This window comes from Cebus imitator, unplaced genomic scaffold (assembly GCF_001604975.1).
Source record: "Cebus imitator isolate Cc_AM_T3 unplaced genomic scaffold, Cebus_imitator-1.0 Scaffold658, whole genome shotgun sequence".
NCBI lineage: Eukaryota > Metazoa > Chordata > Mammalia > Primates > Cebidae > Cebus > Cebus imitator.
In genome coordinates, this window is record NW_016107973.1 from 487936 (window position 1) to 503345 (window position 15410).

A 15410-nucleotide genomic window follows, 5' to 3' on the forward strand; every position below is an offset into this window, starting at 1 on the left:
ATAATATTCCATGGTGTATATGTGCCACATTTTCTTTATCCAGTCTATCATTGATGGGCATTTGGGTTGGTTTCAAGTCTTTGCTATTGTAAATAGTGCTGCAATAAACATACGTGTCATATGTCTTTTTTACATAGGATGCTCATCGTCACTGGTCTTTAGAGAAATGCAAATCATAACTGCAATGAGGCTAAGTGCGGTGGCTCATGCCTGTAATCCCAGCACTTTACAAGGCCAAGGGGTGTGGATCACGAGGTCAAGAAATCGAGCCCATACTGGCCAACATGGTGAAATCCCATCTCTACTAAAAATACAAAAATTAGCTGGATGCGGTGGTGCGCACCTGTAGTCCCAGCTACTCGGGAGGCTGAAGCAGAATAATTGCTTGAACCCGGGAGGCAGAGGATGCAGTGAACCGAGATCATGCCACTGTACTCCAACCTGGAGACAGAGTGAGACTCTGTCTCAAAACAACAACAACAACAACAAAACCACAATGAGATACCATCTCACACCATTCAGAATGGTGATTATTAAAACGTCAGGAAGCAATAGATGCTGGCGAGACTGTAGAGAAATAGGAATGCTTTTACACTGTTGATGGGAGTGTAAATTAGTTCAACCATTGTGGAAAACAGTGTGGCGATGTCTCAAGGATCTAGAACCAGAAATACCATTTGACCCAACAATCCCACTGGGTATATACCCAAAGGATTATAACTCATTTTGAGCCTTTTTTTAAGGGAGACTTTTTATTACTAATTCATTCTCCTTACTTATTATTGTTCTGCTCAGTCCTTTTATTTCTTCATGATTTAGTGTTGCTAGGTTGTATGGGTCTACGAATTTTCTTTTCATTATTTAATATGTTGGTGTATAATTTTTTATAATGGTCTTTTATGATCTTTTCCATTTCTGTGGTATCAATCATAATATCTTCTCTTTCATTCTTGCTTTTATTTATTTAAGTAATTTGTGTTTTTTCAGTCTAGCTAAAGTTTTGTCACTTTTGTTTATAGTTTCAAAAAACTAACTCTTCATTTTCTTGGTACTTTCTATTATATTTCTAGTCTCTATTTAATTTATTTGTGATCAAATCTTTATTATTTCCTTCCTTCTGCTGACTTTGGGCTTAGTTTGTTGTTTTTCCAGTTCCTTGAGTTGTAATATTAGGTTGTTCATGTGAGATCTTTCTTCTTTTTTGTTATAGGTATTTATTGCTCTATACTTTCCCCTTAGAGCTACTTTTGCTGCATCCTGTCAGTTTTGTTATACTGTGTTTCCATTTCTATCTCAAGATATTTAAAAATTTCCTTTTAATTTCTTCATTGATCCATTGATGTTTAGGATTATGTTGTTTAATTCTCACGTTTGTGAAGTTTCCAAAAATATTTTGGTTATTGATTTTTAGTTTTATGCCATAGTGGCAGATACTTTATATAATTTCAGTCTTTTGAAATGTGTTTTAGATTGTTTTGAGGTCTAGCATATGATCTATTCTGGATAATGCTCTATGTGAGCTTTAAACAAAATATGTATTCTGCTGCTGTTGGACAGAATCCTTTCTATATGCCTGATAGTTACCCTTAGGCTAAAGTACAGTTTAAGTCCAAATTTTCCCTGTTGATTTTCTCTCTGGATATGTTCCTTGTTAAAAGTCAGACTTAATGTCCCTGCTATTATTGTATTATAGTCCATCTAGCCCTTCAGATTCATTAATATTTCCTTTATGCATTTAGGTGCTCCTATGTTAAGTGCAAATATACTGACAATTGTTATGTCTTCTTGATGAATTGACACCATTATCATTACATACTATCCTTCTTTGTCTAATTTTACAGTTTTGTACTTAAAGTCTATTTAACGTAAGTATAGCTCCTGCTCTATTTTTGTTTCCATTTGCATGGAATATCTTTTTTCATCTTTTCACTTTCAGTCTGTGTGTCCTTAAATTAAAGTGAGTCTCCTGTAGGTAACATATAGTTGGGTATTCATTTTTTTCCATTCATCCATTCTCTGTCTTTTGATTGAAAAATTTAATCCATCTACATTCGAAGTAATTGTTGAGAAGTAAAGACTTACTGCTGCCATTTTGTTTATTTTAATTTTATTTATCTAAATTTATGGGTTACAAATGTAATTTTGTTACATGCATAGATTACGTAGTGGTGAAGTCAGGATTTTCTGGGTGTCAATGATCTGAATAATATACATTGTGCCCATTAATTAATTTATCATCTTCCATACCCCTTCAACCTACTCATCTTTCTGAATCTCCATTGTCTATAATTTCACACTCTACATCCATGTATATGGATTATTTAGCTCCCACTTATAAGTGAGAACATGTGGTATTTGTCCTTCTGTGTCTGAGTTGTATCAGTTCAGACAATGGACTCCAGTTCATTGTCCATGCTGCTGCAAAATACATGACTTTATTCTTTTTATGGCTGAATAGTATTCCATTATGTATACATATCACATTTTCTTCATCCAGTCATTCATTGATGGATAGTTAGGTTGATTCCATATCTTTGCTATTGTAAATAGTTGCAGTAAATATACAGGTGCAGCTATCTTTTTGATGTAATGCTTTCTTTTCCTTTGCATAGATACCTAGCAGTGGGATTAATGGATTGACTGGTGATTCTACTTTTAGTTAGTAGAATGAAGCAGGAGCAGCAGGGAACAAACCTCTCTAACACCGAACTGAGGAAGGAAGCGGCTTTTTATTCCACCAGGAGCTTTGAGGGGGCTACAGCCTCATTCACCAAGCTCCCCAAGCTGCAGCTTCTCTTTCCGTTTATAGGCTTACAACGCCAAAGGGGAAGCTGAGGTGGAACTATGTCATTGTCCATTTGCTGGATATCTGACCTTACAATGTTTTGGCTTCATTGATTTGCTAATTCATATGCAGCATGAGTGGGGACCAGTAGGGGAGGGGGCTTACAGAGACAAGACAAAAGCAGCAAGCTCTTTGTTGGCAGAGGTGTTTCTAGGAGGGAATCTGGTCAGTGGAGACATGGGGCCCTGAACCAGTGCCGGGCTCTACGGCAGAGATAACATTCATTTGCAGCTCTTTCAAGGTTAACAGCAGAGGTGCTGGGAACTAAAAAGGGAGTCATTTTCCTAGGTCTTTGGTATTTTGTTTCATTTTTTTTCTTTTTCACCCTCCTTCCCATCTGGAAGGAGGGGGAGGGAGGAGGTGAAATTGAAGGATTCGAGGGGGTCTCCCCTCTCAACATAAGTGTCCATAATATTTTCCGTAGAGGTTTTACTAATTTACATTTCTACCAACAGTGTATAAGAGTTCCCTTTACTCCGCATCCTCATGAATGTCTGTTATATTTTGTCTTTTTAGTAATAGCCATTCAAAAAAAAAATAGCCATTCTAACTAGTTTAAGATGATATCTTATTGTGATTTTAATTACGTTTCTCTGGTGATTAGTGATGTTCAGCATTTTTCATATGCCTGTTGGCCGTTTGTATGTCTTCTTCTGAAAAGTATCTATTCCTGTTCTTTGCTCACTTTTTAATGGGATACTTTTGTTGTTATTGTTGTTGAATTGTTTGAGTTCCTTGAAAATTCCAGATAGAAGCTCCCTGTTGGGTCCTTAGTTTGCAAATATTTTCTCCCATTCTGCATGTTGGCTGTTTGCTCTGTTGATTAGTTATTTTCTACACAGAGCTCTTAAATTTAATTAAGTCTCATTTGTCTACTTTTGTTTTAGCTACCTGTTCTTTTGGGGTCTTTGTCATTAATTCTTTGCCTGGACAAATATCCAGAAGAATTTTCCCTAGGTTTTCTTCTAGCATTTTTGTACTTTCAGGTCTTACATTTAAGTCTTTAACCCATCTTCAGTGGATTGTTGTATATAGTGAGAAATAGTGGTCCAGTGTTATTCTTCTGTAAATGGCAATCCAATTTTTCCAGTACCATCTATTGAAAAGAGTATCCTTTCCCAGTGTATATTCTTGTTGATTTTGTCAAACATCAGTTGGCTGTAAATATGCGCCATTACTTCTGGGTTCTCTATTCTGTTCCATTGATCTATGTGTCTACTTTTGTGCCAATATCATGCTGTTTTGGTTACCATAGACTTGTAATATAATTTGAAATCAGATAATGTGATGCCTCCAGTTTTATTATTTTTACATAGGATTGCTTTGGCAATTTAGGATTTTTTTGGTTCCATAAGAATTTTAGAATTGCTTTTTTCTAATTTGATAAAAAATTAAGTTGATTTTTTTTCCATTTATTTTATTGCATTTTAGGTTTTGGGGTACATATGAAGAACATGAAAGATTGTTGATATTTTAATAGAGATAACATTGAATCTGTAGATTGCTTTGGGCAGTATTGTCATTTTAGCAATATTTTTCTAATCCATGAGCATGGGATTTTTTTTTTTTTTTCATTTGAATGTGTTATTTACTTCTTTAATCAGAGTTTTGTAGTTTTCCTTGTAGAGATTTTTCAACTCCTTGGTTAAATATAGCTCTGTGTAGCTTTTTGTAGCTATTTTAAGTGGGATTGCCTTCTTGATTTGGTTCTTAGCTAGATTATTACTGGTATATAGAAACATTACTGATTTTTATATATTTTTAATTTTCTATCTTGAAACTTTACTGAATTCATTCGTCAAATATAAATGTTTCTGGTATAGTCTTTAGGTTTTTCTAGATATAAGATCTTATCGTCAGTGAACAAGGATAGTTTGACTTCCTCTTTTCCAATTTGGATGCTTTTTATTTCTTTCTCTTGCATGGTTGCTCTGTCTAGGATTTCCAGTACTATGTTGAATAAGAGTGGTGAAAGAGGATATCCTTGTCTTTTTTTTTTCCCCCTTAGAACCCAGACTGACCAAGTTATCCTTGTCTTATTCCAGATATTGGAAAAAATGCTTTCAACTTTTCTCCATTCAGTATGATGTTGCCTGTGGGTTATATATGTGTTACTGCCATTTTGTTAATTATTTTCTGGTTGTTTTGCCAATTCTTTGTTTCTTTCTTTCTCTCTTAGTATCTTCCTTTGTGATTAAGTAATATTCTCTAGTAAAATGATTTGAATTCTTACTTTTTATATTTTGCTTACTTTTTATATTTTGGGAATCTACAGTAGGTTTTTGGTTTGTAGGTACTATGAGGCTTACAAAAATATCTTAGAGTTATAATGAACTATTCTAAACTAATAACAACTTTGATTACACAAAAAAAGCTCTTTACTTTTACTCCACCTCCCCCACATTTTAAACTTTTATGTCATAGTTTTCATTTTTTATATTGTATATCCCTTAACAAACTATTACCTATTATTATTTTAATGGTTGTGCCTTTTAATCTTTATACTGAAGACATTAGGTTGATACAAAAGTAATTGTGGGTTTTGTCATTAAACTGCAATCACTTTTGCAACAACCTAATATAAGTGTTTTATACACCACCATTATAGCGTGTGAGTATTCTGAATTAAACTTTTCACTAACTTTTACTGATTAGCATCTTTTTCTTTCAGCTAGAAAAATTTCCTTTAACATTTCTTATAAGGCAGTTCTGGTGGTGATGAACTTCCTTAGCTTTTGTTTTTCTAGAATAGTCTTTATCTCTTCTTCACTTCTGAAGGATGCCTTTATCAGGTACAGTATCTCTGGTTTCAGGATTTTTTGTTCTTTTTTTTAAAATTCTTTCAGCACTTTGAATATATTTTCCTATTCTTTCCCGGCCTATAAGACTTTCAGCTGAGAAATCTGCCACCTTATTGGAACTCCTTTATATGTTATTTGCATTTCTCTCTTGCTAATTTCAGGGTCTTCTTTTCTCTTTATTTTTGACAGTTTGATTATAACATGTTTTCATGTAGTCTTGTTTGTACTGAATCTGATTTGAGACTTTGACCTTCTTGTACGTGGATGCTTATATGTGTCTCCAATTTGAAAAGTTTTCTGCTCTTATTTCTTTTTTAAAAATTTTGTTTTAGGTTTAGGGGTACATGTCAAGGTTTGTTACATAGATAAAAACATGTCATGGGGGTTTGTTGTACATATTATTATATCACCCATGTATTAAGCTTGGTATCTAATATTTATCTTTCCTGGTTTTCTCCCTTCTCCCACCCTCCCCCATCAAGTAGACTCAAGTGTCTGCTGTTTCCTTCTTTTCGTTCATAAGTTCCTATCATTTAGCTCCCTATCATAAGTGAGAACATGTGTTATTTAGCTTTTTATTCCTGTGTTAGTTTTCTAAAGATGTACAGTCTAGTAGGGAAGAGAAACATTAAGCAAATATGCAATCCCAAATTTTGGTGAAGAAATAGAACCAGGTTCTAAGAAGGATAAGAATGTGATGGTTGAAACCAGAAAATGAAAGAGGGACTCTCAGTGGGCATGATATTTAAGATGAGTCCTAAAGAGTAAATAATTGTTAGCCAGGATGGGAGTGTGGTTACCCTCCCAGGAGAAAGAGCAAATGCACAGGCTCTAAGGCAGGAAAGTCCTCTGCCCATTTAGAACTAAATGAAAGCAGTGTGACTGGAGCTTAGTAATGAAGGGGAAGAGTACCTGAGTCAGCATGGCAGCCTAGAGCCAGATCTTACAGAACCTAAAGGGTTTTATTTTTCTAACTACCTGAATGCAACAGAGGCATTTATTGAATATAATTGAGGGAAGGTGTATACTGTAATTTTCTTTTAAAATGTTCCTTGGATTGCCATATAGAGACTGGATTGGAGAAGGGCAAGAGGAGAAACCGAAAGATCAGTTCACTGATTATTCAGTGGCCTAAGGTTTGTGATAGATACAAAACAATTAAGAAACATAAAGCAAGGCACCATGGGGTGGGGGGTGGGAGCATAACAAAGGATGCCTGTGCAGGTCCACTGTTGCATATGAACAACTGCTGGGGGGAAAAATGAAAGGCTATGGCATCCTTTCAGCTCAATAAAAGTCAGAGAAGGGGATTATCCATAGAGCCAGAGAAGCTGTTGTGAGGAAGATGAATGTGGGTCCAATCTAGAAAGGTGGATTGGATTGGAGGTTTTTGTTTTGTTTTGTTTTGTCGTTGTTGTTGTTTGAGGTGCTTTGGAAAGGGCTAGTGAAGTAAAGAGAGTAGCCTGGCTGGGGTGGATGTCATGAGCCTAACAAGTGAACAAACAGTGCCCAGTGGAAGTCCTTGCAAACCTCAGCAAGATTCAAAGCTGAGACGAAGTGTTTGCTTTTCAGGGATGTTGTGCAACAACATTCAATGCTGACTTTCTACCTACTCCTGGAGGGAGAGAGATGCCCAACCCACAGAGCAGGGCAAGACTATGGGAAGGGAGGTTCTGTGCATGTGATAAAAGTGACAACTCCGAATAATTTATCTATTTGCAGTTCTCTTCTCTTGATTCTGCTCCTCACTGACTGGTTTTGTGGGCATCCTATAGCAGACCCACATGACTTCCACTTAGCTCTAGTGAGTGGCCTTGTCAGAGCTGGTACCCTGAAAAATGCTCCTTGCTCCGGTTTTAACCCCAGGGCTCCAGGGATCCCTCAGATTTTTGTCAGTTGGGGAGCTTTTATTGAGTCATATTATGTAGTCTCTCTCCCTCTCTCTCTCTCTTTCTCTCTCTATCTCTCTCTATATATTTTTTTCTCTTCTCCCCCAGGTGTTGGCACTTTCTGGATTGCTTCAGTTATTTATGTCCTGCCTCCTTTCCTTGCAAATATTATTCAGCATGTTTTCTTGCTGTATTTCACCTCCCACCAGGTCCTCTTGGAGTCCATAGAGTCCAGAGCCATTCTTATGTTTGAGGCTCCCAGTGTCATCTATATCTACCTAACATGAATTTCTCTCTTCCTCCCTAACAGAACCCCAGATATCTGGATGTCAACACCATCTCACTTCACCACAAACTTCAGGGGACAAGTTCTAATTATTCTGAACCTGTCAAACCTGGAATTTACCTAAGTGCCATTACTGGTTGAGGATGTCCAACCCTCTTAAAATGGCCTGATCGGATTGAAGGGATGGCCTTTTATTCTATAGTTAGGAAAGGTTTTCCCTCTCTCCTGAAGGACAGAAACAAAGAAGAATGTAGACTCTATCACCGCAAATGGCCATCTTGTTATATTAGGGGTAATTCCAGCCTTAGGATGAAGCTGACACCAGGCATAGCAGAAGCTGGCCAGAGATGGAAGGAACCTGGATCCTTAATGACTTCATTTAGTTACTGAATCAGTGGCCCCCGATGCCTGTTCTACCTACCTCAGCTCTTCCTGCTATGTGAAATCACAAACTTATTTAATAGTTAAGCTAGTTTGAGGGGATTATTTTTTATATACAGCTAAAACTCCATATGCAATATAACTGATATGATAATATTTCCTAAAGAGTTTTCCATTTCATTCTGCTCAGAACTACTCCATTATTTATAATGGCTGTATAGCTTTTCCAAGTATTATTACATCTAATGTACTCATCTTTCCCGTTATTTATAAGCGTTAGTCTTATTGAGATTTTTGGTTTTTCAAAAATGCTAAAGTAAACATCCTATTATTGCATATATTTACATACTTGCACACTTAGATATTTTCAAAGCCCAAATACAGACTATTTGTATGACGACAAATAATACAATTGATATAGTACAGTACTAGGCATAAAATTTCTAGGTTACAGAAGTATTTTAATGCTTATTTCCAACCTACCTTCCAGAAATGTTGTACCAGTTCTCATTCTCACCAGTACTGTATAAAAGTGCGCATTTTTCTAAACCCTCATCTCTAGGTATAAATAATTAATAATGTCATAGATTCAGAAGTCAGACTGTCTATGTTCAAATCCCACCCTCACAAGTATATAGTAACGTTTCTTTGAATGTGTGGTCCAATCTCCTTATAGTAGTATCCGAAAGCAATTTATGTGGTTAGGGAAATTGAATGAGATAAGGCATGTAAAGCACTTAGATCATAAGTGGTCAATAAATGTTGGCTGATGTTATTATCAAAATTATTTGCCAAATTGTTACTTCAAAATGTTACTTGCTCTCATTTGCATTTCCTTAATTACTAGTTAATATGGGCTGAATATTTGTGTTCCCCCAAAATAAATATGTTCAAGCCCTAATCCCCAATGTAACAGTATTTGGATGTAGGACCCTTAGAAGATACTCAGGGTTAGATTAGATCATGAGAGTGAGGCTCTCTGGAGAAGATTAGTGGCCTTATAAAAAGAAGAAGAGACACAGGATCTCTTTCTCTGCCTGTGAAGATACAGCAAAAAGGAAGCCATCTATAATACAATTTGGGAAGAAAACTCTCAGTGAACTCAACAATGCTGGTGCTCTGACTCCAACCTCCAGACAGTGAGAAGTAAAATTCTGTTGTTTAAGTCACCTAGTATATGGTATTTTGTTATAGCAGCTTGAATTAAGATGTGAATGAAACTGATCATTTTTTCCACGTGCCTATTAATCATAAAAATTTTTAACTTTTTATCCATCCATTTTCATATTTATGTGTTCCCCTTTCTTTGATTGATTTCAATCAATTTACTGTATAGTTATATTATTAATCCTTTGTCTTTCCTATATGTTATATTTTTCATTATTTCATCTGCCTGTTTTTACATTGTACTTATACTATACAAAAGTTTATTTTTATGTAATAAAATCAATTATTTTGTTTAATTTCCAGTCATCTACTGAGAAATGCCTTTAACATACTTAAATAATTATCTATATTTTCTCCCACTTTATTATTGTAGTCAATTTCTTAATCCATTTAGCAACTTTGTTTCAAAGAATTCTTAAAGATATTGCAAAAAGATTATGTTAAAATGTTAAGTGAAAAATAGCATATATATATGATCCAGTTTTAATAGAATAAGATTCTATGTATAAACATTTCATGTAGAAAAATCTAAACAAAAAGAAACTGAAATATTTAACAATATTTAGTAGAATTAAGATTTTTAATTTTTTTCTTTATGTTTCTTTGTGTTTTCCAAAATGAATGTTTATCATTTTTATCAGACATTTTAAAGTATGATTTTTTAATTTTAAAAACATGGTATATCTTTAAAATTACTTGGAATGGTGCTATTTAATAGAAATACATTATAAGCTATAAATCTAATTTTAAGTTTTATAGTAAACATAATTTAAAAGAAACAGACAAAACTAACTTTAATACCTTTAACACAGTATATCCAAATTGCTATCATTTCAACACATAATCAATATAAAATTACTGATAAGATATTTCATTTTTTGGGCTGGGTGTGGAGCCCAGCAATTTGGGAGGCAGAGGCGGGTGGATCATCTGAGATCAGGAGTTCGAGACCAGCCAGGCCGACATGGTGAAAGCCTGTCTCTACTAATAATATAAAAATTAGTGGGGCATGGTGGCATATGCCTGTAATCCCAGCTACTCTGGAGGCTGAGGCAGAAGAATTGCTTGAACCCAGGAGGCGGAGGTTGCAGTGAGCTGAGATTGTGCCATTGCACTCCAGCCTGGATGACAAGAGTGAAACTCCATCTCAAAAAAAAAAAAAAGATATTTCACTTTTTTGTACTGTCTTTAATATCCTGTGTGTACTTTATACTTTTAGCACATCTTCAATTGCATTAGTTACTTTTTAAGTTCTCAATAGCCACATGGTTACCTTATTGTAAACTGCAGATTTGGAACATAAAAAGTATTGAATTTTAAGTTGATCTGAATCTCAATCATTTGCTGAACCATTCCTTCATATCACTTTTGAAATGCAGTTTATATGAATTAAATAATACAAATTGAAATGACTCTAGGGACCAGGAAGGTAACTAGGTAATGTGAACAAGCTTTACTTTCCCTAAAGCCGAGTAAGGAAAGTAAAACGGAAACACCTGCTTTTCTAAAGGATTGAAACCACCACTAGGCTCCCTCCAGTCAACTGATGCAATGTGGGAATGCAACCCCAGTGTTTACAAAACTCCTGGTTTTTCATGAAAATCTAAAATCTGGATTTTCCTGTGGAATTTGTCGATTATTAAATACCAGCAGTGATTCAAAAATCATACAGCACTGTGTGATACAAACTATGTGCTTGTCAGATTTGATCCTCTTCAGGCCAAATTTTGACATCTGGGATCAATAAATACTTTTTAAAACCCACTAATGTTATTAACTTTGAAAGTTTAGACAACCTATTTTTAGTGAATCAAAAACTTTTTTTCATTTTACATACTTTATAACATTAACAGCTAGCATTTACTGAGAGCTTAGTATATGGCAGGCATCTTGCCAAACACTTTCTACATTTCACAGGTAAGAGAAATAAAGCTAAGGGAGGTTGACTAACTTTGTTAAAGGTCGCACACGGTGCTTGTAAGTGGAGGTCCCAATATTTGAAGTAAAGTCTGCTGACTCCAGAGTCCACGCTTCTACAAACACTCCTTTAAACTGCATATGAGTATCCATGTCTAGGTAATCAACCAATCTATCCCTCTCCACTGTTGCATCTCCCCCGCTTCACAAACACACACACGCAAGTGTGCACACACACACACATTTTCTTGGCCCTTTTGTTCATAAGAGTACTGCATACAGCTGAATTCTGTCTGCCTTGATCTCTTTTTCTTTCATCTCCACCTCCTTTATGCTCATCCTACATCTCCTTTACGACAGATATTTCCTTTTCTCACTTTCAACTTTCATTTTCTTTGCATGGGAATGTTCCCCTTTTAATCACATTGGTGAAGGAGGCCTTTAAGCAAGTGGCATGTTCTTGACAGCAAATTGTGCACATCTCTTCACATCTCTGCATTAAGTGACATCATGTTGGTAGCTAGAAATCAACTGTAGTAGGAGCATTTACATAGTGGAAATAGACTAACACTACAAATAGTTTAATGAAAACTCAATTGTTAAACATTTATCAATACACAACTGCCTTTGTCCTTGTTAAGGCATCTGATAGAAAGTTTATCTTTATATCTGCCCATCTACCTTTTCCTTTGGTTCATAAATACTATCTTTTGGAACTCAAACTCTCACTACCTCCTTCAGCTGATTATATTGATTCATAGCTTGTGTGGTAAATTTTATTCCCTTGACATTCATAAGAATTTTATATTCTAGTTCTGTTGGGATGGTTTGTTATAAATTCCCCATGGGATGAAACTACTTTTTATTCTTTAAAAAAAATCAATTTTAGTAGCTCAAGTATCCATTAATTAATAGCTGTTCTCATCTATTCTGCATTTTATTCACTGGGCTAGTCAAATATTACTGGCAGAGTCCCCTTCAGCTCATTCTGCCTTATCTTGTGCCTTGTTTTTGCGTCTTTCCTTCTCTCTTAAGCTGCCTCTTACCCTACACTTATGCCATCTATTTCACAGTTTCTTTCCTTAAAACCTTCTAAAATTTGTCCTTGGTCTTCAAGTTTTGTTTCAAACCTAAGCTGCTTAAAGAATCTCCAAGCCTCTGCTCGTGGGAGCATACTACTGTGATCAATCATTTTTTGTTTTTTTTTTTTTTTTGAGACAGAGTCTCACTCTGTTGCCCAGTCTGAAGTGCAGTGGTGCCATCTCAGCTCACTGCAACCTCCGCCTCCTGAGTTCAAGCGATTCTCCTGCCTCAGCCTCCTGAGTAGCTGGGATGACAGATGCATGCCACCATGCCTGGCTAATTTTTGTACTTTTAGTAGAGACGGAATTTCACCATGTTGGTCAGGCTGGTCTTGAACTCCTGACCTTGTGATCTGCCCACCTCAGCCTCCCAAAGTGCTGGGATTACAGGCATGAGCCACTGCACCCGGCACCTGTTATTATCATTTTTCTTCCTGAAGCACTTCCATTGCCCCACCTCCATGGGACTACTTCCAGATGACGTTGGCTAGATGTATACAATCTTTTCAGTATCATATTCACAAATATTTCCCTGCTTTAGCCATAGAGATGGAAAATCATATCTGTTGTCTATCAGATTTACTCATTTATAATTCTTTCAGGACATCCTCATTTCCAAAATGTGAGGCCCCGAAGACTCACAAGTTATATCCTCCATGTACAGTCAGTTGTCCCTCAATGTCCATGGGAGAATGGTTTCAGGACCCCCAGGAATATAAAAATCTGCAGATGCTCAGTTCTTTTAAATAAAATGACACAGAATTTGCCCATAACTTATACACATGCTCCTGTAAACTTTACACCACATCTAGATTACTTTTAATACCTTATACAATGACTCCATATGACTTTGTTAAATGCAGATTCAATGTAGTGCGTGGCATATTGCAAATTCAAGTTTTGCTTTTTGAAACTTGATGGAATTTGTTTTTCCAAGTATTTTTGATCCCTGATTGGGTGAATCAATGGATGCAGAACCCACGAATATGGAGGGCCTACTGCATTTATATTAGTCCCCTAAATTTTGTGCTTCTTGAGGAAAAAAATGACTTCTTGGTGACTATTCCATCCCTTATTCAATCAAACTGGATGATGACATGGTTTCTTATGCTTGTTGATTTACCCTGTTGTCTCAGTCCCATGTTTCTTCTAATAGCACTGTAATACAAGTTGTCATTGAAGGTATTTACTCAATGGTAACAGTGATTGGTAATCTTGTAATTTACACCTGCATCTTTCCAACTTTATCTGCCTGCAGCCACTTTTTTTTTCTTTTTGAGACAGAATCTTGCTCTCTTTCCCAGGCTGGAGTGCAATGGCACGATCTCAGCTCACTGTAACCTCCGCCTCCTGGGTTCAAGCAATTCTCCTGCCTCAGCCGCCTGAGTAACTGGGACTACAGGCGTCCACCACCACATCAGGCTAATTTTTATATTTTAGTAGAGATGGAGTTTCGTCATACTGTCCAGGCTTGTCTGGAACTCCTAACCTCAGGTGATCTACCTGCCTCGGCCTCACAAAGTGCTGGGATTACAGGCGTGAACCACCACACAGATATTTTTTTCTTCTAGAGTTAAGTTACTTTCACAAAGCTGAGAACATGTAACTATTTGACAAGACTTCTGAAAAATGCAGATATCACAGTATCAAATGACTGTTTGGGGTTACTCAGTTGTGTGTGATGCCCCTTCGTTATCCTCAGGCTAACTTAAATTTTCGTTGCATAAACAGACCAGCTTTTCTGGTATTATTTGCTAGACTTTCAGAATCTCTGACCCCGGACCTATGTTGGATCTGAGGCCTTTTTTCAAACACACATTCTTTTGTCAGCTTCCCAGTAGAAGGCTTTACATTAGGTGTTTCCTGTTATTTTTAACTTGATGAAGCCAATAGTGTTGCTTAAGCATACATTTTATTTTGTGTTAGCTTACATAGTTTGAGGTTAAAATTTATGAGACCTGGAAGAGCACAATGGCTCACACCTGTAATCCCAAGACTTTGGGAGGCCGAAGTGGGCAGATCACCTGAGGTCAGGAGTTTGAGACCAGCCTGGCCAGCATGGCGAAACCCCATCTCTACTAACAATACAAAAATTAGCCAGACATGGTGGTGGACACCTGTAATCCCAGCTACTTGGGAAGCTGAGGCAGGAGAATTGCTTGAACCTGGGAGGCAGAGGTTGTGGTGAGCCAAGACCACGTCATTGCACTGCAGCCTAGGCAACAAAAGCGAAGCTGTGTCTCAAAATAATGAAAAAATAAAACATGCAAAAGAATCTGCTTCCAAACTCACCTTTGTGGTTTTGGCAGGACTCAATTCCTTGAGGGCTATTAGACTGAGGACCTCAGTTCCTCACTGGCTGTTGGCTGGCGAACACTCTCAGTTCCTTTCTATATGTGCCTCTCTAACATGGCAGCTTGTTTCATCAAAGCCAGCAAAAGTGATTGAGAAGAAGGAGGAAGAGAGAGAATGAATCTGCTGGCAAAATGGCAATCACAATCTTCTGTAACATAACCACAGAAGTGACATCCCGTCACTTTTGCTGTATTGTATTGATTAAGACAGTGATTAAGACACTCCGTAGGAGGGATAATTATATTAAGGCATGAATGCTCTATCCAAGGCTAACATGAAATTTACATATCTCAGTTCTGTCCTTGAGAATTTTTATGTGCTTCAGTTGCATTTGTAAGCTCTGTTGTTAGCTTGTATTTCTTTTTAACACAATCCATGTTCTTCAAGAAAAACACAGTTGAGGCCGGGCCAGTGACTCATGCCTGTAATTCCAGTACTTTGGGAGGCCAGGCGGGCGGATCACCTGAGGTCAGGAGTTTGAGACCAGCCAGACCAAAATGGGGAGACCCCATCTCTATTAAAAATACAAAATTATCCAGGCACTGTGACACATGCCTGTAATCCCGGCTACTTGGGTAGCTGAGGCAGGAGAATCGCTTGAACCCAGGAGGTGGAGGTTGTGGTGAGCCCAGATTGCCCTGTTGCACTCCAACCTGGGCAACAAGAGGGAAACTCTGTCTCAAAAAA

At 36.8% G+C, this 15410-nt stretch overlaps 1 long non-coding RNA gene across 3 annotated transcripts in view; it reads left to right on the forward strand.

Annotated features, from left to right (window-relative positions):
- The window catches only part of LOC108295770, a 57242-nt gene that overhangs the window by 26404 nt on the left and 15428 nt on the right, over positions 1-15410 (forward strand). For 2 of the 3 annotated variants that reach the window (XR_005198273.1, XR_001821582.2), the window contains one exon: positions 7846-9414. The exons of the other annotated variant lie outside the window; for it this stretch is intronic. This is a non-coding gene — a long non-coding RNA (uncharacterized LOC108295770). Of the gene's footprint in view, positions 1-7845; positions 9415-15410 lie in introns of those variants that run through there. 3 annotated transcript variants of the gene reach the window in all.